This window comes from Emydura macquarii, unplaced genomic scaffold (genome assembly GCF_026122565.2).
Source record: "Emydura macquarii macquarii isolate MOO-44397 ecotype Brisbane River unplaced genomic scaffold, CSIRO-AGI_Emac_v2 contig_3080, whole genome shotgun sequence".
NCBI classification, from domain to species: domain Eukaryota; kingdom Metazoa; phylum Chordata; order Testudines; family Chelidae; genus Emydura; species Emydura macquarii.
In genome coordinates, this window is record NW_027133217.1 from 1,920,653 (window position 1) to 1,941,263 (window position 20,611).

Sequence of the window (20,611 nt, forward strand, 5' to 3'; positions counted from 1 at the left end):
GGGATCACACACACACAGAGGCGAGCGCACGCTGGCTTTGACTGGCGGGCTGAGCCTCGGATCTAGCCCCCCCCGGCCATCCCTCCAAGCCCAGATTCATTATTTGTTTCCTCCCCCCACCCCCTCCCCCCAAAAAAAAAAGTTTGCAGCCCCCTCCCGCCTGGCGATCTGGCAATGGGAAATTCCTGCACGGCACACGTCTCGCCCATGCCTTGTGCAAGGGCAGCCTGGAGACGCAAGGCAGCGATGTAAAATGCTGGGGGAGGGGGCGGGGGGATTTAATTCCTTCGGAGCCATTGAGCAGTGTGTGTGTGTGTGTGGAAAGGGGCAGCCTGGCTCGCTCTGGTCAATTGCATCTCTCGGATTCCTCACCATCACCTCCTTGATTCAAGCAGAGCTCGACGGCAGTTGCCTTCAGCCCAGCCCCCCTCCCTTGCCTGGTTCACCTGGGAAGGTGAAGACTAGTGGGACGGATCCTTGCTGCGATGGTAAGCCCTGGTCCCTCTCCCGTCAGCGCGTAATGTGCTTGGCTTGCATTTCCTCTGCTCCTCTGGCTTGCTGGGTGTCATAGCTTAGCTGGAGGCTGGATGGTAGCTGAGAGGTTAGCCCTGCCACGTTTTCCTTGAACCCTAACTGGACAAAGTGCTTTGATTGTGGTGTGTAAGGAGGACAGGGATGCTGTGAAGGCAGCAGTAAAATGAACTGCCCGATTGTGTTATGTTGCAGGAGTAACACTGATTTGCTGGCTTTCCTGTACCCTTTCCCGGTGCCTGGATGGGAATCACACCCCAGCTTCTTTCTGCCTCCAGCAACCACTGCATGCATCTGTGGGGTACTTTTTCTTTTCTTTAAAAACAAAAAACTGGAGACAAGCTAACGTGTTGGTATGTGGATCACGTCTGGATTTTAATGCAAAATGGCTGGTAAATAAAATCTGATTGCTAACAGATCCAGGACTGCGACTGGCATTTTTCTGGCAAAACACCCCCTGCCCAGTTCTGCATCTTCATTCACCTGCCGCAGAAACTCTGATTCGCCCTTCTACCAATGCACCAAAAGGGTTAGCAAGACTTCTCTATTTTTACTATGAAGTAGTAGCTAAAATCTCTGTTAATGTGCCATAGTCTCTGTATCTGTGTGTGTGCTTTCCCTTATCAGTGTTTGAACAGTTTATTTCAATATTCCCATCTCTATGCATAGCACATTAAAGTAAGAGCTAACAAACAGGACTTCTCATTAGCTGTGATGTGAATCTGCCATGTGCAGTGTTTCAGCTGTGATTGTATTGGAATCTTATTGTTTACCATCAATAACAGAAAATGCTTAATATGTGGACATATATATAGATAGATATAGTATTAGGAGAGATGTGTAGTTTGCTTTGTTTTGGTTTTTTAATTACATGTTGATATTTGTGGCCAGATTCTCATCTTACTTGGGTGTATGTTTGGAGGAATTCCTCTGAAGTCAGTGGCTTCTTCTTGGTTTAAGCGGGGTGAGAACAGAATCTGACCCTTCGCTTGCGAAACGTGGACTATCACTGCAGATAAAATCAAAACAAAAAAAAATCAAATCAAACAAAGTCAAACTGTCAAAACCTTTAGAATATTTTAATATTCTTTGTGGTTGCTTATGTAAGGCATCTATTGTACAGATATATCCATCTACAGATTGACTGAAGCAGGTTATTTTAAATCTGCCAAAGTGTATATTTAAGTGGATTTTTTAAATTTTATTTTACTCTTTTTAGATACGCCTCTGTCTCCCTTTTGTGTTCATATATATGTAGGCTGGATACAACTGGGGAAACAATTGATGAGAACACAATTTTTTAAAAAGTAAAGAAATGTTCACTGTATATTATTACAGTCTGCTAGACTAGGAGGGTGAACTCCTTAACCTGATATAGCTATAAATACAAAGAGACTACTTTTGACAGGCTTTCTTGGTCCTATAATGCAAAAAATCACTCCTGGAAGCTCTGTCTTCAAGGAAGTTTCCTAGTGGATGGACATAACACAGTTACATTCTGATGAAGAACTGAAGAATGTCATTTGATGTGATGAGTCGTAGATTCCAAAGCCATAAGGGACCATTGAATCTGACCACTTGTATAACTCAGGCTGTAGAATTTTCCCAAAATAATCCTAGAGAAGATCTTTTAGAAAAACATCCCATCTTGATTTAAAAATTAAGCATGATGGAGAATCTCCCATGACCCTTCGCAAATTGTTCCAATAGTTAATTAGTCTCACCATTAAAAATATATAACTTATTTCAGATTGAGTTTGTCTAGCTTCAACTTCCAGTCATTGGACAGTGTTATGCTTTTCTGTGCTAGTCTGAAGAGCCTGTTATTAAGTATTTGTTCCCCATGTAGGTTCTTACAGACTGTAATCAAGTCACCCCTTACATTTCTCTTTGTTAAGATAAATAGATTGAGCTCTTCTGAGTCTATCATTATAAGGCATTTTTCCTGATCATATGATCATTCTCAAGGCTCTTCTCTGAACCCTCCAACTGATCAACATCCTTCTTGAATTGGGAGCACAATGGTAAGACATGGGCTGAAATTATTCTGTCCGTATCTTAGCTACGGTTCAGATTTTTCTCTCTGTTTGGCTGAGGGCAGCAATTGTTGCTGTATTGAAACTGAAGGTCAAAGAGAATTGATCTGTTTGCACTGGCAATCGCTTTTGAGGACATAGCATGGAAGGCTTTTTGGTTCTTAATGTGAATGCGTGCGTGCTTTACATATGTGCAGTGAGCAGAAGGATTAATGCTTGAACTGAACCGACGGTTAGTCCACATTTTGGTTCTATTGGCTAAGCAAAAGGAAAGCTTTCAAGTCCAGTTGATTCCTCTTTGCCTGGGACTGCTCTGTGAATAATGGAATACACAGTGGATAATCAGGCTCTGATGCTCCATCATTCATTGGTGGCAACACAATGCATGTAATGCCTGCCATTTACACTACAGATTCACAGCCGCACATAGCTATCTACAAGTGCTTTCCTCTGCACATATCTGGAGGGGATAAATACCAAGGTAGGAAGGAGAAGAATTGTTTAGGATGCTACCATGAAAAATAATCAGGAGGAATGGGGTGAAATTAAAATTAGGAAAAGTTACATGAAAAATGAGGGGGAACCTTCTGAATAGTGAGATCTCTTAGATAGTGGAATACTCTAGTGGACACTTTCAATTCCTGGTACCTGACAGCTCTATTGGTATTCGGGCTTTTTTCATCCCAGCTGATGGCAACCAGCATTCTGGGAACACTCTTTTGAGGGTGGTTTTCCTGTGCGCATTTGTGCTAGCAGGAGGCTTGATACCACTTCATCTGAATACAGAGGATTGGGTTTGGGTTTTTTTCTTCCCTCTGAGCACTTAGCACCAAATGATCTTTTAATAAAACCAGGTTGTTCACGTTAAGGAACATAGAAAGTCAAAGCAAATGCAAGGTAGATAGTAGACTGTAATTCAGATCTGATCGAGGTGAAAGTCTTGCTCAAACAGGTCAGATCCTACAGTTACTATTGATTTAAGCCTACATTGCCCAATATTCAGTGGGCAAGATCCTCAGCAGGTATAAATCAGGGTAGCACCTTTGAAGTCCATGGAGCTACTTGGATCAGCTACTTGGATCTACTTCAGCTACCAGCTGGAGATCTGGCCCCCAGAGTTCATGTGTGACAAGTCATTTCTGTTAGGATCTCACTCTGACTTTAAAGTCAGCAAGGAGTAGTCTCCCAACAGCTTATGTCCTCTTGTTTTCACTACCTATGCCCCTTTAATGTTTAAATCTGAACATCCTGTATTACCATTTTAGGCATGAAGGGTGTGAGTCGCCTCTCATTTATGGCCTTATCCAGTGCCAATTAACATCTCATTGGGAACTGGAGTGACACTTTACCCCAGTGTAAATCCGGACCAACTCCATTGAAGTCAGTGACCTCACACCAGTGTGGTCTGTTTCTCCTTGTCCTTACCCCACTTTTAAAGTCATCGTTTATGGCAACATATAGTCAAGGACAGTCGCAACGCCACTGAGTAAGCTTATTACTCTGGGTTCCAGAATTCCCCCTGACCTTTATGCCTGATATTTAATGAAGCTTAACATCCCTTGAAAGAACTTTCCAGTTCCCTCTTAGTTTAACATGCAGGACTTCAGAGGAATCCTTTGAACCTGGATATGTTCGGTAGCCATATGCAACACATAATAGACACAGGCATTCACTCTTCTGCTGTGGCCGGCTGCAAATCTGTGTCCCCCTTTGGATGCCAGTTATTAGAGCTGATTGGAAAAATGAGGGGGGGGGGGGGGAGAGGTGAGAAATCCATACATTTTTTGCAGAATTTTCCTCTTCTTTCAGTTTTTTGTTTGTTTGTTTGTTTTTTGTTTGGTCATTATCTGATTAGGTCTAGTAAATTATGCTCTCTTGCTTTAGGAGAGCTTTAGGATATCTCCCAGCTGTCATTGCTTGAACATTTACATAATGACAACATTTAAACCCTCAGGAAATACTTCTAAAGTTAATAGGGGCCAGATTCACAAGCCCTTCTCCATGTGCTGTAATACCTTAAACGTGTATGTGGATAGGGCTCCTTGTTAAGTCAGGCAATCAGAAACAACCCCGTATGTTTTTAATAATTCCAATGTGTATCTCGCGATCAGGGGTTGGGTCGTCCTATCTCCTAAAGGAAGGTGTTGAATCCTATTATTCAAGACATTTAAAACTAGATTGGATAATGTGTTGGAAAATATAACCAGGGAAACAATCGTGCACTGATACAGGGATGGAGCTAATAGTACCTTTCCAGCGTCTTGCTGCTCTGACTCTGTGATAATAGTACTATCCATCTGAGTTATTCTAATACAGTTGCCTTATCGGGTCGAGATAGTCAGCCTTTAGCATCTTAGTTTCTCCTCTCAGATACCAGATCATTGCTTTGTAAATCAACATGACAATCATATTACCACTTAATTTCAGTGATACCATTTACACCACCATGCGTGAGGGTGTACCAGTTTTTCCATTATAATTCCTTTCTTTTTAGGCCACATATTATGAAACTCAGTTGAAACTAGTCAGAGATGATATTACTTTACAAAACATTTTAAGAAAATGTTTTACATTTAGGGTGCATTTTAAAAAAAACATTTTATGAGGTGTGAAAACAGCTATTTAAAAAGCTGCTTTTATAAATGTTTTTTTTAATCCTAATACATCTAGATCGTTCATATAACCCTTAATATTTTTCCTTACAATAGAAATTAAAGGGATTAATTATAGCATTGATTAATTATTTTGGTATGTATTTAAATTAATCACATGTTGGAAATGTTAAAGTTTCCAATTTCAGGTTTCCAATTTCAAGTTTCCTATTACACCGTGTTACTTCTGACACATATATTTAAGATTTACCTGTCGGTTGTTGTTAATAATATATGGCTTTTATATAGGGCAGTTGATCAGTAGATTTGTAGTAGATTTACAAGGGAGGTCAATATCATTATCCCCATTTTACAAACAGGGAAACTGAAGCCCAGGGAGGTAAAATGACCAAGGTCACCCACCTGACCAATGACAGAGGTGGAACTAGAATTGAGGTCTCCCGAATACCAATCCAGTGCTGTAATCATTATGAAATGCCAATCACAGTAGCATTTTGGTACCACTTTGAGATCTTTGGATGAAAGGTGCTCAGTCACTGGAAATTAATTGATCATTATAATTTGCTGGCTGTTGTTTATGGTAAATGTTGAATGGGACTGATGGATAGTGGGAAAAGTCCTCCTGTTTTATATACAAACCGTTCCAGGGGTTGAAAAATAAAATATCAAATGGATTTTTATTTTTCTGTTCTCTGATACAGGGTTCAGTTCCACCTCACACCCTCCCCCTGAGGAGTACTTGCCTCTGTAAACTGCCTTGTTGATCTCAATAGGGATTGTCATGGCAGAAGGTACTACTCAATCTGAGAGAGGGTGCCAGAGTTGGGTTCCCATTCAATATGAGCTAGACTGTCGTTAGGTGAGTGCACTCCCATTGCCCCAGCCCAGAGGTGAAATCTTGGCCATTGACTTCAGTGGGGTCAGGATTTCAGTACGGGAGCCACAGCGGAGGCACTGCACCTTAGACACACCTCTCTGGGGCATGATGCTTCCATTGCTTCCCTTTTGCCCCAGGACGGGGTAGTAACTTGCTGGTAGTCTGCACCAGCAGCAAATCACAACCCATCCTTAGCACCATCCTCCATGGATTAGTCAATAAGAAGCTGAATAAATCCTTTGTTTTACAGGAGGGTCGGTGCCATCTCTCTTGACCGTCACACTACACCTCTATACTTGTGTGCGTTATTTATTCATTCATTATTCATTATACTTTTATCCTCTGTGCTTTTGTTCATTGATTGCATTCGTTTTTAAGCATTGGGATTTGGGGTTGATAGTGCTCGTTACTGGTCAATAACTGTGCCTGAGCCTCAAGGGCTCTCTGATCAGGTGGTCACTTTCAGTCCTTTAAACGTATTCAGCCACAGCAGTGGATTTGCCAGCTGGAATTTGTGTGCGTTATGCGTGCATGGTTATCATGATGGCCTCAGGAGCATCCAGGTCCTGTTTGGTGTGCACTGAATGAGGTAAGGCTCCACAGGAGTCATTATTAGCTTTTTTAAACAATCTGGAGACCTCGCTGCATTTATTTAACCTTTCAGAACTTTTCCAGCACAAAAGGGAAAAAAAAAAATGATGAACAAAACCTGGGAAATTCCAAAACCAAAAAAACTTCATTTCCTAAAAAGGTACGGTTGTGAGGTGACAGCCATGTAAATACCTTATTTACTGGCAAATAATTTTTTTTTATGGGTTGGGTTTTGAAATCTTAAAATTCAAACAAATATCAGTCCTATTTTCATATTTTTCAATGCATATGCATTGATCTGCTTCCAGTGGAAACCCATGCATATGCTGTTAATTTCCTTAGCATAAATCAGTAGTCAGACACATTCTCATTAAAATACATCCAGCATCTATCATAAGTACTGTATGAAAACAAGGTTACTGTCAGCTGATAAGTATATTTAACTAATAATACTTACCATTTAACATTATCCCTTAAAAGAAAATATTTACTGAAATCAAAATAATAATAAAGACGACCTATATGTCAGAGCTGAAGTTATTGTGTTGTGATGGAAAAATGCATTTCTTTGTATTAGATAAGAATGATTGTTTTTATTTGGGCAGTATAACACTTACAATGTCCTTAAGTGTTAGTTTGCTTTCTTTAAACATTTGGGTTTTGCAAATGATGTGATAAATAATAACTGTTGTCACTTAGCAACCCTAACTGTTTTTATTTTTAAATGAAGTTTTAAATTTAGGAACACCAATAAAATGAGGCATTCAAGTCAGTAGTTAAATGCATTTTTTTTTTACTGCCCTGTACTAAACCAAAATTAAGAGAATGCTTACAGAATATATTGTGTTAAATGTTTACAGCTTGTTCAGCATGATCCGGATGAAGACCTAGCTGTCGTCGTTGCTGTGTTTTTTCTCTTCCACACTAGACTACTGATTTCTTCTCTCTGCCTTGGCCAAGAGAAGACGTTTAGTAAGAAGCTAAAACTAGCGTATTAAGTAAAGGCCTGGGTTGAGGCAAATGGAAATTACTCATTTCCTGTGTGGGGAGAATCAGACCCTTGGAATCTTACCGGGGGTTTTGTGGTTAGTTTAAGATGGAGAGGAGAGAGTATCAGAAATATCACAGATACTTAAGCTCCTAATGTCTAATGAATGTGCCACAGCTGTCCCAGGAGCCTTGACTTCCACAGTTTGGATTCATTTACTTGAGTTGCATTAAGTTTGGCATTTGGGGAGTATTTTATGCTAGTGAATGAACTAGTTAGTGGAGATGACTTTGTTCAGTGGGCAAACCTCTGGAGGAAAAGTCACTGGAGAGAACAGCATTGTTTAACTGCAGAGGAGAGAGCAGAATCGGAGTTCGTCATTAACTGTGGGGAAGATGCTACTCTAGGCCATTGTCCCTGGATAACTGCTTCACCTACAACTGCTTTTCCTCTCTTGCTCCTGGTCTTGCTTCCCAGCTCCATCCCTGTCCACTCTCCTTGTGCTCTGCTACCCCATTGCCTCCTTCTGCATAGATGGCCATATCCCATTTTCCTTCCATCAATACAATCACTGTGAAAAATGGTAACGCTCCAAAAGGGGGCGGATTTAGCAAGACAAAAGCACTATTACCATTTCTAGTACAGTAGCACCTAGAAGCCCCCAGTGAGATTAGGGCACTGTTGTGCTAGGCACTGTACATACACATAAGAAGAGACAGCCTCTGCCCCAAAGACATTATGTTCTAAATAGACAAGGCAGATAAATGGGCAGAGAAAGGAATTATTACTATCCCCGTTTTACCGCAGAGGAACTGGGGGTCAGAGACTGTAAGCAACTTGCCTAAGGCCACAGAGGGAGTCTGTGGCAGAGCTAAGATGAACCTGGTTCTCTTGACTCCCAGTCCCATGCATTGACCACAAGACTGTCTTTCCTCTAATTCTTATTCCTTCCTCCATGTTCGTTGCATAGTACCTTTGTTTTCAAGTGGACTCGGGCCTGATTTCTGGCACATAAGTTACAGCTAACTTTTGTGGGGCTAAATTTACGGGTTACAGCTTTCTCTGACATGGAGCCAATGTCTGACTCCTAGCACTCTGATCTGCCTTTATCCTCCAACTAGTGTTTAAAGTGAGGGTTGCTCTGCAGCTGAGGAATGAGCACAGGAAGCATTTATGCCTCTTCTCTTCTGACTGTTTCATTCTGTAACATAATGGCTTATCTGACTGTGTCTGGAACCAGGTCCAGCATATAGTCTGAACTGTACGTCTCCATTGGAAGTCTGCGCCCTATCAATATCTGTTAGTTACCCATATGTGGATAAATAGTATGAGAATATAGCAAAGTGGGGGCTTAGCCACAAAACTGCAACTCAGACCATTATATAATGTACAGCTATTTTGTTCAGAGGCAAAAAGGAAGGTCTTTTGAGGTAACTCGACTATTTCTAAGGCATCTATTGCCTTGCTATCAAAGCACTGATGCTCTCAGATACAGTCCATTTGATCCACCAATGTGCTCAGCTAAATCTTGTCTGTATTAAAAACACAAACAGGATAACATGGACAGGTTTTTTTTTATATGAATATTTATATACCTTGGCACCTTTTTTTCCAGTAACCTTGGTTTACAATATAAACTGATCCTGTGTTTGCATGCTAGTGCCCTAAGCAGTGGGTCATCCTTCCTCTCTAATTATTGCATTACTCTTCATGTTACGAATGTATAAGGCCTACATTTAAAAAGGCCTTTTTAAATTGACATCTCAATTTGGGCATGCAACACTTTTTAAAGCGGTTTCATTTCTGAAATTGCTCAACAGCCACTCTCCGAAAAATCAAGCCCCTTTAACATGCCACAAGTTGGGCATCATAAATCACTAGACAGTTTTGAAGACTTAGACTAGAACCTGTGCCACAGAATTTGCGATCCACGATCAGGGTACCAAAGTGTGTGCCTGCAATGGAACTGACAAGGATGAAGCAGCAAGGTACATATAGGGCCCAACTTTTGCTGGCGTTAACATTCTCTGCAATTGTATGTTTCTTCTCTACTTATTGATCTGCATCTCTCCTCCAAGTAGAAGCATTTGAGGCTTTGTCTCAATTTCTATCAGTGGCTGAAAGATGGAAGTGCTGCTGCTGAGCAAGAAGAGTGACCTCCTTCCCCACTTCACCTCCTTTATCTCCTCCCTTGACGTCCCCTATTTCTAACCCTGATATCGTCCTGACCGTGAACTTTTCTTCTCCCAGATCAACAAGTCTGAGACAAATGACAGAATTAACAGAGGACAAAACATGGAGTTTTGTGAACTGATCATAATTCTGTTAATATTAGCAATGTCTTTTAAAGCTATATGGTTCTGCCTCTCTCATCTGTGTGTATCTGTGTACAGACATTCTTTCACTGACACAATACCTTCTCTGCTGGTTCTCTGATGCTGTTTCATTCTTTTCACATATTCAGTATTCAGTGCTGGACTTGAGAGAGAAATATCTGGCTTTCTGTCTTCACAGCAGGAAAGAGAAAATATAATCATGATAATGTTTCCTTTCTGAAATTTCTCCTGCCTTTGTGTGATTTTCAGATTTGCCAGTAATCAATGAGCTCTGCAAATCATTTTCAGCTTTGCTCCTGAAAGCTCCCTAAAAAAATCCCCTCCCAACACACCCCAGCAAAGTATTGATATGTCATACATTCATTTCATGCACCAAGCTTTCTGCACCGCTTTCAACGTTATCCTTAACCTTTCTTCATTTCTTGTTTGCATACATTTTTCTGTAGCATTTTTTCTTCGTGTTCTTTTCAGTCAGTGTGATTCAGCTCTTTTTTGCCAGCACCAGGGCTTTGGTCAACCTTAAATTTAGATGAACAGCTACATGGTTGACCGCCATCTATTTTCTATGGGCTAGATAATGCCTGTTCCTGCCGTAAGTGTAGGGGACTGAACTAGATGACCTCACAAGATCCCTTCCAATTGACAATTCTATGATTTTCACCCTGCGGGTTACAAAAAGCTGATTAAGTTTCCACAACCATTTCTTCATTTTTAAGCCATTAATGTGGATGAGGGTGAAATGATTGTCAAGGAACTTTACTAATTACTGCAGTTCACCCTTGCTAAGATACTATAGCTTCAGATAGAGCTGTTCTTTTTTTTCTTGCAGTACATCTCAGCAAGCATTCTCTCAATGTCCTTTGATTTTGATATGTTAGGCACTTTACACGCATAGTAAGAGACAGTTGGAGAGTTTACAATCTAAATAGACAAGACTGACAGTGGGAGGGAAAAGATGAAGTATTATCACCCGCATTTTACAGAGGGGGAAGTGACACACAGAGAGATTAAATGGCTTGCCCAAGGGTACACAGGAGGTCTGCAGCTGAGCTGAGAATTAAGCACAGGTCTCATGAAATCCAGTCCAGAGTCTTGACCACAAAACCATTCTTCCTCTCATGAGTAGAACTTTATCAAATACAGGTTTTTAAAACCAAGAATAGGAGTTGTACATCTTAGGATAAGTAAATAAAAGCAAATATATTGATTTTTTTTTAATTTAAATTTATAAAAGCAATTAGCAAACACTTAGGGCTTTCCCCTTCCCTTCCCAAGAGGATTTCTATTAATGTGACCTTGTCATCATCAGCATGATTAAGTTAACATGACGCTTAGCAGCTGAACACACTCTCAGACTCAGTGCTGTTGTGTGCATTGAAAAGCAGTGTGTCTCTTGCAAACCTTTGTCCTTTGCTAATGTTTGCAATGTTCCTGTCTGGCTTTTTTATGATATTCAGGGATGAAGAATTATGTTGTCCTTTCCAGGCAAAAAGCATCTCCCCTGATGTGAAGAATACTTCCATTCGGTGGGATCTGTTTAATAATCGATGCACATGCGTAATTCCCCAGTGAAAGGAATGGTAATTAGACTAGTGTTTAGTCAGGAGACTAGATAATCCTTTTCATTAGATGCTGTAATCCGGAAGAATTTCATTTCCACGCAGGTTACCATATATATGATTTACAAACTATGAACGTATGAAGAATCTTATGTGAACTTCTCCTGACTACCTCATGTCTGTGGACGGTAATTTTTCCCAGTACCAGCAATAAGGGCTTAATTATCCTCCTATTAAAGCTAATAGGATTATAAGGGGTGTAGGCTCTGGTCTTAACCTCTTGGGGTGAAATCTGGTCCCCACTGACATCGGTGGCTGAACTCCCATTGACTTCAGTGGCATCAGGATTTCATCCTTGGATTTCACTTTGGCCTTCGCTATCACAATAATTGAGCATTCTTAACGTACCCATTCATCAGATGATTACTTCCACTAGTATTAAATATCTGCCTTTACTAAAGTGGCGTGTCTGTCTTGGGTTTGCATCAGGCAGAGGCAACTCTAGTGATGCACTATGCTGTAGAACTCTGCCTAGACATTTCCATCCAGATTTCTTTGTTCCTGATGCCTCTGGCATGAGTCTTTTCCTCTACTCTGGGTATTTTTTGTACGTTTGAATGTAGTGCTTGAAAAAAGTGCTGGATACATTGCCCTGGGGGAATCAGGTCCTCTGTTTGTCCACATCCGTTGGAACAGCACAAGCAACATCAGTGCAAGCTTCCCACACACCGCCCTTGTCATTTACTTCAGCCTCACCTCGGGGCACCACTTTCAGACCTTGGAGGGAAGCTCAATTTCTAGCCCTTTTCAGGTCTTGGCTTCTTGGTTGAGATGGAGTGCCATTCCGGAGGCTTTTCCCTTCTCACTAGGAGTGGACTGAGATGACTAGCTCTTGCTCATCGTCCTTGAAAGAGCCAACAACTGCAGCTGGTGACATCCTTCCTCTGACTACCTGTCAGGGCATGCAGCAGAGCCAGTCTGTGGGCAACCCAGTGAGTGCAGCTGGCCTGTGATAAGCTGCCTAATTGGTTGGGAAAGGCAGCAGATCAGCTCCTAAGCCCAGCAGCAGTAGTTCAATGGCTGCTCAAAGCATTTGCCCATGGCTGTGGTAGGTCCTGCCTCAGCCCCAGCCCTGCTCCTGCCTTGGCCCGTGCCTTTCCTCACTGCACGTAACACGGTTCTAACCTTCGACTCTGATTCCTGACCTCCGACGTTGGCTCTGACCCTTGGTTCTGGCTTCACGTCTGATCTCTGACTCGGCTTCTAACCCTGGGCTCCAACTGCTGGCTCCTGACTCGGGCTGTGGTCTTTGCCTCTGGCACCTGGCTCCTCCTCTGACTTCTAGACCTGACTGCCCATGTCCTGGTCACATGACTCTACCCATCTGGGTTGGATACAAGCTGGCTACATAGAGAGGACAATTGGGTTCTATATTTCAGTCTCCTGAGCCATCCATCCTCCTCGGTCTATTTTATGTCTTAATTGCATGTGTTTAATTTATAATTTATACTTAATTTATACCCTTTCCTTGAAGTTTTTCACAACCCAAATTTCTCTTTATGCTCTTAGTTTGAACATTTGCGAGTGGTAGGGTGTTGTCGTCCTCCAGTGAAGGTGTGTATTACCTTGTTCATTTGCAACTACCGTTTGTCGTCCATCTCTAGGTCAACGTTGGGGGGTGATGTCCAGACCCTCCTGCATTTGTACCAGTGTGCAGACATATATAGGTAGATACACCATCCAGTTTGGAATGTCTAGAATGTAAAATTATTTGCTTGATTTTTCTTGACCATTTAAAGGTGCCTGCTGGTTTATTTTGCTCCCTTTTATTTCAGTTCTGTGCACAAGTGGGGAATTGTCAGGTGCTGAAGCACCATGGTGGTGATCATAACATAAGAGCAGATGATTGCTGGCTGGATAGATGGATGTTGCTTTTATAGATGAGCTGCCTGATGGTTATCGGGTTTTTGCAATTGATGGATGTGTGCAGTGTGATCTGGCTGTGTACTTGGGCTGATTAGCTTTCGTTTTAGACTCCTTTTAATATTGTGTTCTGGAGGCTGTGCAATAGGTGCCTTTTTAAAGGGCCAGATTGCATCTGCAATGTAATTGTAGCTGTATTGGTCCCTGGATATGAGAGAGACAAGGTGGGTGAGGTAATATCTCTTATTGTACCAACTGCTGCTGGTGAAAGAACCAAGGTTTCGAGCCACACAGAGCTGTTCTTCAGGTCCTTCATGACCCATGGACCAGCTCCCAAATGTTGTGCATTGCCTAGATGGCACGATTGAGCTTAATGAATAAAACAATTTAAAAAAAAAAAAAAAACCCTGTCCTGTCTGCTGTGCATTGGATGTTAAAGAGCCCATCTCCATCTCCAGAAGAGTTGAGCGCCGATGTCCTGCTAACATGCTGAGTCAGCTATTCTGCAGCGAAATGTGTGCAGATTGAGTGATGCCCTCTGCACTGCTGGGAGGTGAATAGTTGGCAAAGTCCTTTGGGAAGAAAGGTGCCACATAAATGTGAATCACTCTTTTGTCCGAGAGTTATCAAATAAAATACCATAGACGAACACCACAACATAATAATAAGGGTGCAAAGTGTAGGTGCCCAGATTTCCTCCTTCTTCCTTAATCTCCCTAGACTTGTGCATGCTGTTCTTTTGCTTTGGCCAAATAAGCTGGTTCAACACTTCCTCCATGTCACTGTGTAATGCAGCCGCCAGTGGGGTATATTGCTTCCGCATTGCCTTGGTGCTGTGCTCAGCTCTAGCGTGCCCTGAGAGGAGATTCCTAGGTTGGTGGCTTACAAATTCTAACATGGAATCAGGCCTCTCGTGGATACCGTAGAAGAATTCTCCCAAGGTGGGCAATGTACGTTGCGATAAAGTCAGGCCAGAGGGCTGCAAAAAGGCATACCAGGGCCAGAGTGTGAGCTAAGAATGCCTAAATCCCTGGTTCCTGCAAGCAGGGGAGAGATGATTGCAGGGCAATTAGAGACACCTGGACCCAATGAAGGGCTAGTCCAGGTGTACTTAAACCCTGCCTTCCTTAAAGGGAGGGGGAGAAGCACAGGAGGAGGAAGCTGCCAGAAGGCTGGTAGTAGGTGGAGGAGAAACTTCCCCCCAGGCCAGGAGACAGTGCTTCTCTGCAGCTCCAGAAGGAGAAAACCCCTGGCCCCAGCCAGCAGAAGGAAGCTGGAGCAAGGTACCTCCAAGGGGAGACAGGGTTACTGGGGACTCCCTGGCCTACTGCAAGGGGTTGAAGCGTGAGACCCACTAGGGAGGAGTTGGCTGTTTGCCACAACATCTAAGCAGTGTACTTGAAGAGAAGGTTGGCTCAGTGTCTGAGCGCCTGCATATTGAACTTGCGGATCCCGAGGCAGTGATTTACTTAGGGACAATAACGGCATGAGAGATTTTAGACTGCAATCCTCAGCTCTCTTTTTAGTGGCTCGGCCGGCGTGTATGCAGAAGGCCACTGAAGGGATGACTTAAGCGTTTCTCAGAAGGAAATTTATCATCCTCTCTTCTGCAGCTCAGAGAGAGCTTGTTTGGGATTAAAATGGATCTTATTGTATGCTCCCGGCATTTCTCACACGCGGCAGAATGCTGCAAATTTAGGAGCTTTGGGCCCTCCTGTAAGGTACTGAGCACCTCCTCACAGGCTGTATCTACACTATGAACTGGAGGGTGTGAGTATATGTACTCCAGGAGAACTAGCACGAGTGTAATTAGCGGTGTAGCCTCGGTAGCGTGGGCCGCGGAGGCGTGGCCGATCTGTTCTGAGAACACACCCACCTCAGAACAGTGGGTACTACCACTGCCTGCCTGAGGGCAGCTTCACTACCATTGATCCCGGGAGCTAACTCTCCTGGAGCTACCACGAGGAAGCGGACACGGAAAGGGGCTCATGGTGTAGTCATAGCCATAGACAGAACTAGAAATTGAAAGTGCCCAGTACCTCACGGGCAGGATCAGGCCCTTAACGAAGAGCACAGCGAAAGGAGACGGAAATGCAAATAACCGAAAAATCGTTGTGGAAGAAATTAACCCTGCTCTGGTGAAGGGTCTGCCAAGTGTGTTACTCCACCCATCAAAGAATGAGAAGTGATACGAATAAATAACGTACCCAGCCGACGGGGAGGGGGGTTGTCAAATTATTCACTGCACAATGTACGTGTACCAGCATATCAAATATTTGCCACACAATTTAGTCCTTTTGCCCAAAACAGCTTTATGCTATTTCCGCTTGGGGCCACTGGATGTTCATTTTTGTCCACCGAGGCAAAGGGATTATTCCCCGCCCCCCGAGTGACACATTGCAAGCTGGTATCACAAACAAGTCTCATGCTTCATTTACTCCAGCTGGCTCCAAACGCTCGGGACGGAGGTGAACGCCGGGACTCGGTGGAAAAGCTACTGTAAATAGGCGCCCGCGAATCCTGGGGTGTTTTTGTTTGTCGGGTGCCCACAAAAGGCTGCTGATTGACTTGCTGCAATGGACACTGCCAACTGTGGATTCTCAACTACCCGCTTAGCAGACTCCCTGCTGAGCTGGGGGACTGAGGGCAAAGAGATTGTCACAGGCTTTATGTGCATGAGAGTGCATTTCTGGAAGTGCCTTTGGCACTTGAAACTGCAATCGGACATGCCTCAAAGGCTGTTGGATGCTGACATATAAACAGGTCAGCCTTCGGAATAGGTTCTGTCAGCTAAACACTCACACAGAATTGGCCAGCTCCTCCTCCTCAGAGACGGGTGAACTTCCTGATCCCCGCCCCCCCCCCAGTGTTACCCTGGCGATGGGACATTCTTTGCTGAGCTGCCTGCCATCTGCAGGCTGCGAGAGCCATTAATAATTGAGCAAGTGGAAATGAGGGCTTTGGGACTTGTGTATTTCTCATCTTAATAAATTGCATCCTTTGGAGAGGGCTAAAATAGATTGTCTAGTGCTGGAGATCAATAATGTTTTGCTTTGTGTTCAGTTTTTGTCTAGGTCTTTCCAGCACTGAAAATCATCCTCCATCACGTGAGAATGGTCGCTACCCCCATGAAAACATGTATGTTGACAGCAGTTCGCTAGTAAATGTGTTCTGAGGCTATTCAAAGAAATCTTGTTTTGGAGAAGATGGGGAATGGGGAGGAGAGGAGAAGGAGTTGTTGCTGGAGAAGTAATAATGATGCCACCTCTACACTGCAGCCTCTATATTGACAGAGCTATGGCACCACAGTGTAGACGTTTCCTGTGTCAATGGAAGTGATTTTTCCATCCATATAGTTCATCCACCTCTCTGAGAGGCAGTAGCTAGGTTGATGCAAGAATCCTTCTGTCAGTCTTGCTGCATCTACACCGGAGGTTAGGTTGACCTAACTACAGCACTCAGGATGCAACGTTTTTCATAGCTCTTAGTGATGTAGCTACATCAATCTAATTCTTAAAGGCAGACCAGGTCTTAGGGTGAGATCCTGGTCCCATGGAGGTCAATGTGGGTTTTGCCATTGATTACAGTGGGGCCAGGATTATTTCCCAAGAATATTTGACAGATGCAGAGCAAGGAACCACTTGTTCATGCCAAAGTTTCTTCAGCAGATATTCAAAATGCTGAGGACTCAGAGACTGTTGTGGTTAAAGTATCTCTGAATACTTGATAATAGTGACCACAGCATAATAAAATCTAATATCCCTGTTGGGGGGAAAACACCAAAGCAGCCCATCACAGTAGTACTTAAATACAGAAAGGGGAACTACACAAAAACGAGGAAGTTAGTTAAACAGAAATTAAAAGGTATGGTGCCAAAAGTGAAATCCCTGCAAACTCCATGGAAACTTTTTAAAGACACCATAATAGAGGCTCAATTTAAATGTATGCCCCAAATTAAAAACATAGTAAGGGGACCAAAAAAGTGCCACCGTGGCTAAACAGCAAAGTAAAAGAAACAGAGGCAAAAAGGCATCCTTTAAAAAGTGGTAAATCCTATTGAGGAAAATAGAACGGAGCATAAATTCTGGCAAGTGAAGTGTAAAAATAGAATTAGGAAAGCCAAAAAAGAAGTTGAAGAACAGCTAGCCAACGACTCAAAAAGTAACAGCAATTTTTTAAAAGTATATCAGGAACCCCTCAAAACAACCAGTGGGGCCAATGGATGACCAAGATGCTAAAGAGTTCCAGAGGGGTAGCCATGTTAATCTGTTGCAGCTGACGAACTGGGTTTCTGCCCACAAAAGTTTATGCCCAAATAAATTTGTTAGTCTTTAAGGTGCCACAGGACTCTCACAGTTTTGCCAAGATACTAAAAGAGCACTCAAGGAAGATAAGGCTATTGTGGAGAAACTAAATACATTTTTGCATCAGTCTTCACAGCTGAGGATGTGAGGGAGAATCTCAAACCTGAGCCATTCTTTTTAGGCGACAAATCTGAGGAACTGTCCCAGATTGAGGTGTCATTAGAGGAGGTTTGGAACAGATTGGTAAATTAAACAGCAATAAATCTCCAGGACCAGATGGTAACCACCCAATAATTTTGAAGGAACTCAAATGTGAAATTGCACAACTACTAACTGTGGTATGTAACCTATTGTTTAAATCAGCTTTTCCACCAGATGACTGAAGGATAGCTAATGTGATGCCAATTTTTTAAAAAATGCTCCAGAGGCGATCCTGGCAATTACAGGCCAGTAACATAGAATCATAGAGTTGGAAGGAACCTCAGGAGGTCATCTAGTCCAACCCCCTGCTCAAAGCTCAAAGACTAACCTCAGCTATATCATCCCAACCAGGGCTTTGTCAAGCCTCAGCTTAAAAACCTCTAAGGATGGAGATTCCACCACCTCTCTAGGTAACCCATTCCAGTGCTTCACCACCCTCCAAGTGAAAAACTTTTTCCTAATGTCCAACCTAGACCTCCCCCACTTCAACTTGAGACCATTGCTCCTAGTTCTGTCATATACTACCATTGAGAACAGCCTAGCTCCATCCTCCCTGGAACCCCCTTTCAGGTAGTTAAAGGCTGCCATCAAATCCCCCCTCATTCTTCTCTTCTGCAGACTAAAGAAGCCTCGCTCCTTCAGTCTCTCCTCATAAGTCTTGTGCTCCAGCCCCCTAATCATTTTTGTTGCCCTCCGCTGGACTCTCTCCAACTTGTCCACATCCTTTTTGTAGTGGGGCACCCAAAACTGGACACAATACTCCAAATGCGGCCTCACCAATGCCGAATAGAGGAGAATAATCACTTCCCGCAATCTGCTGACAATGCTCCTACTAATGCAGCCCAGTATGCTATTAGCCTTCTTGGCAACCAGGGCACACTGCTGACTCATATCCAGCTTCTTATCCACTGTTATCCCCAGGTCATTTTCTGCAGAACTGCTGCCTAGCTAATCGGTCCCCAGTCTGTAGCTGTGCATGGGATTTTTCCTTCCAAAGTGCACGACTCTGCACTTGTCCTTGTTGAACCTCATCAGATTTCTTTTGGCCCAATCCTCCAGTTTGTTGGGTCCTTCTGTATCCTATCCCTACCTTCCAGGGTATCTACCACTCCCCCCAGCTTAGTGTCATCTGCAAACTTGCTGAGGGTGCAATCTACCCTATCCTCCAGATCATTAATGAAGATGTTGAACAAAACCGGCCTCAGGACCGACCCCCTGGGGCACTGCACTTGTGACCGGCTGCCAGATAGACATGGAGCCATTGGTCACTACTCGTTGAGCCCTATGCTCTAGCCAGTTCTCTATCCATTTTATAGTCCATTCATCCAACCCATACTTCTTTAACTTGCTGATAAGAATACTGTGAAAGACTGTATCAAAAGCTTTGCTAAATACAACGTATATCATGTCCACCACTTTCCCCACATCCACAGAGCCAGTCACCTTTTCATAGAAAGCAATCAGGTTGGTCAGGCATGACTTTCCTTGGGTGAATCCATGTTGACTGTTCCTGATCACCTTCCTCTCTTCCAAGTGCCTTAAAATGGATTCCTTGAGGACCTGCTCCATGATTTTTCCAGGGATTGAGATAAGGCTGACCGGTCTGTAGTTCCCTGGATCCTCTTTCCTCCCTTTCTTGAAGATGAGCACTGTATTTGCTTTTTTTCCAGTCATCAGGGACCTCCCCCAATTGCCACGAGCTTTCAGAGATAATAGCCAATGGCTCTGAAATCACCCGAACTTCAGTACCAGGCAATTGGTTGAAACTATAGTAATGAACAGAATTATCAGACACATACATGAATATGACTTGTTGGGGAAGAGTCAACATGGTTTTTGTAAAGAGAAATCATGCCTTACCAATCCACTAGAATTCTTTCAGGGGGTCAACAAGCAAGTGGACAAGGGTGATCCAATGGATATAGTGTACTTAGATTTTCAGAAAGACTTCACCAAAGGATTTTAAGAAAATAAAGTGGTCATGGGATAAGAAGGAAGGTCCTCTCCTGAATCAGTAACTGGTTAAAAGATAGGAAGCAAAGGTTAGGAATAAATAGTCAGTTTTCAGAAAGGAGAGAGGTAAATAGTGGTGTCCCCCATTGGTCTGTACTGGGACCAGTACTGTTCAACATATTCATAAATGATATGGAAAAAGGGGTAAATGGTGATGTAGCAATATTTGCAGAGGATACAAAATTTCTCAAGATAGTTCAGTCCAAAGCAGACTGCAAAGAGTTACAAAGGTACACTGGGCATCAAAATGGCAGATGAAATTCAATGTTGATAAATGCAAAGTAATGCACATTGGAAAACATAATCCCAACTATATGTATAAAATGATGGGGTCTAAATTAGCTGTTACCACTCAAGAAAGAGATGTTGGAATCATTGTGGATAGTTCTCTGAAAACATCCACTCAATGTGCAGCAACAGTCAAAAAAGCTAACAGAATGTTGGGAATTATTAGGAAAGGGATAGATAATAAGACAGAAAATATAGTATTGCCTCATTATAAATCCATGGTCTGCCCACATCTTGAATGCTGCATGCAGGTCTGGTTGCCCCATTTCAAAAAAGATGTACTGGAATTGGAAAAGGTACAGAAAAGGCAACAAAAATGATTAGGGGTATCGAAAAGCTTCTGTATGCAGAG

At 42.9% G+C, this 20,611-nt stretch overlaps 1 protein-coding gene across 1 annotated transcript in view; it reads left to right on the forward strand.

The window, feature by feature from the left end:
• Positions 1-218: 218 nt before the first annotated feature.
• Positions 219-20,611, forward strand: part of ADCYAP1R1 (ADCYAP receptor type I) — a 172,999-nt gene continuing 152,606 nt past the window's right edge. The window contains exon 1 of the mRNA XM_067530411.1: positions 219-488. The gene's annotated coding sequence lies outside the window, so the exon portion shown is untranslated. The remainder of the gene's footprint in view (positions 489-20,611) is intronic.